Genomic DNA, 2,969 nt, shown 5'->3' with positions numbered 1-2,969 from the left:
ACGGAGGTGCTTGGGCCCCAGAGCAATAACTTCAGTTTTATCTGAGTTTAACATTAGAAAATTACAGGTCATCCAGGTTTTAACATCCTGAAGGCACATTTGAAGTTTAGCTAACTGATGACTTTCATCTGGCTTGATCAATACCCAAGTCCACAGTTACGTTGCATTTGGTGACCATAGTAAAATTAAGCTACAGTGATACGTGATGTTTGATAATGGCAAATGGGATCATATTATATTTTAACTCCGTTACATATGCAGGAAGACAACATTCTTTGTCCACGCAAAGGAATTTGAGGTAGTGTCCTCCCTCTGGTGTCTGGTTTTCCTTATCAGTTTCACATTGGCGTGAAAAGGAGGGGGCATGTGAGAGTCCTTGTTAATGGCTCTTTGGTGGGTCGAGAATCAGGACTGAAGAAAGGGGTCCTTTCATCTCTGAGGTAATTTGAAAAGGAGAACATCGTTACTATGGTTACCCTGCCCTTGTGGTCTTGGGGAGTGTCTGTGGTGTGGGGTGGATCAGTTTAGAGTTTCATGACCCCTGTCCAAAAAGGTGCTGGCAGCCTGGTTCAGGATTAGGTTAGTCTCTGGACAAGGTTAATATTGTCATTTTAACAGTCTGTTATCTGAACGTCACAGGAGGGGGTAGATTTTATGGTTCAAACTTCCCAAACAGCACTTGGAGTGGAGCAAACCTTTCACCCCTCTTTTGGGGAACTTAGGGCCTGGAGTACATACACATATATTCACCTTGTTATATTGTGATTTACTTCCAGAATTTCTATGTTGTTATTTTCACATAAATGTAGCACTTTCTGTTATAATTCTGTGGTTTTTATGTTTTATGAAGGAAGGTGTTCTTATACTATCTTACTCTTCCTGCTGTCCAAACTCTGTTACTATATTGGGAATTAAATAAAGGTTTTGAGAGAGGGGGAAAAAAAAATGTTCTGCTTGTTCTTAGTGATCAAAGGTGTGTTTATCTGGATTTTACAATGCTTTCAGATGTGACACACCTTATCAGAGCTCAGAGACAGAACCACGGTATGCATGCAGAGCAGATGCTTAATAAATCATATGGAATCCACAAGACACAACCCACTTCCTCACTGCTGGAGGGGTCAAGTTTTATAGCAGAGAGGGTTAGTGTATTGAAGTAAAAAAAAAAACTCTCCTACTGTTACTTTTCTCTTATCAGATACTAAAGCATGACACAACCTCCGTCTGAGATAGCTTATATTTTCCACTCTCCAGTCATAAACAGAGCAAATAATTAGCACAGCTGTCTATCTCCACAGCAATAAAGCTATTTTTAAACGGACAACCCTGAAATAACATGAACACTCCTTAATGGTGAGCAAAATGCATGGTGGGAGTTCTCACACACACACACACACACACACACACAGCTCAAAATTCATGGAACACTTAAATTACACGTCAGATCTCGATGAACACCATAGTTTAAAGTAGGGTTGGGCTATCAAATTGTCTCCATTGAAACCTCGTGATGGACCCGCCCTAGTTCAAAGTTCAAAATCTTTATTGTTTGTTTATTTATTTACAAAAGGACAGTGCACATTAATCAACATGAGGACTTAAGTCAAATGTGTAAATGAACCAGATTTAGCCATACAGGCTAATTTGCAACTGCAGGCCCTGGCAGGTTGATAGCATAACAGAAAACATAAATTAAAACATACACAGGCACTTAAGAAAAACAAAGAACACAGGAACAATGATAAAACACAGACCATATAAGCAAAGGCAAAATTACACAAGCACAAATATGATTACACATAAATACATTAGCATATAAGCACAAACAATTGGTAAAAACAATGACAGAAGAAGCACAACTGCAAATAATGACATTGTATTTGAATATCCTGTAACCACTGTTTTATAGCTTTTGGAAAAGGAGTTGAGAGATGTAATATTCCTTAGTTCTGTTGGTATAGTGTTCCAGGTGTATGCTGCTCAATTGAAGGCCGACTGCCCAAAGGAACTTTTTCTATATGGTATTTAACAGTCCCCTCTGGTCATAGCTCTGAGGGCTGTATCACAAAACTAAGATAGCGGATTAGCCGGGATTTTCCAGTTATCCTGGCTGAATTAAGCCGTGACTCGGTTTCACAAAAGCAGTAGCACATAAATTACAATGGTGAATTGTAATTCTGCGTCAAATCGACGGCGTAGGTTAAGGCGTAGGCTATGGGGCTACGCAGTTTGGCGAGTGGATAGTGCCACGGATAATCTACCAAAGGAGACCGTTGTGTGACAGCTACGTGTGTGTATAGGCTACTCCGTTGCCAGAGCAAAACGTCGTTGATAAGCTCGTCGCCGCCGACAGGCTTGAATTTTTCACTCAAACTTCTTTTTTATTGGCAGCTGGCAAACTAGCCGAGAGGTGCATTACCGCCACCAACTGGACTGGAGTGTGGAACCAGAGATTATTTTCAATACAAGAAGTACAGGCCTACATGGTCCAGGCTTTAAGTGTTGCTGTAAAAATACTTGAAAATACAAAAATAAATTTTACACTTACACAAACTTAATTATGTAAGTAATGTCAGCTGAGACGTTTGCACTTAAAAAAACAACAACAGTACTTCAGCTTTGTTAGATATATTCCCCCTCCCAATCACAAAATGTTTACGGTTGTAAAATAAATGTATTATTTTAACTCTATTTTAAAGAAACAAGAAATGCAAAAAGATATGAGCGGGGGTCTGAGGGTCCATCCTGAGAAAATTTGGAGCATTAAACACTTAATTTTCTGCATTCTGGAGACACTGTCTGCTCCAATTTATGGTGGAAATGTCTTTATTTATATAAAGAGAAACAAGAAATTCAGCCAGCAGGTGACAATTCATGAATATATATATATATATATATATATATATATATATATATATATATATAAAAAACAGAATATAATTCACTGATCAGCAGCTTGTTCTTTTTAG

Source organism: Micropterus dolomieu, linkage group LG12 (assembly GCF_021292245.1).
Source record: "Micropterus dolomieu isolate WLL.071019.BEF.003 ecotype Adirondacks linkage group LG12, ASM2129224v1, whole genome shotgun sequence".
In the NCBI taxonomy this organism is placed as follows: Eukaryota; Metazoa; Chordata; class Actinopteri; order Centrarchiformes; family Centrarchidae; genus Micropterus; species Micropterus dolomieu.
Note: the sequence above shows the minus strand (reverse complement) of the source record.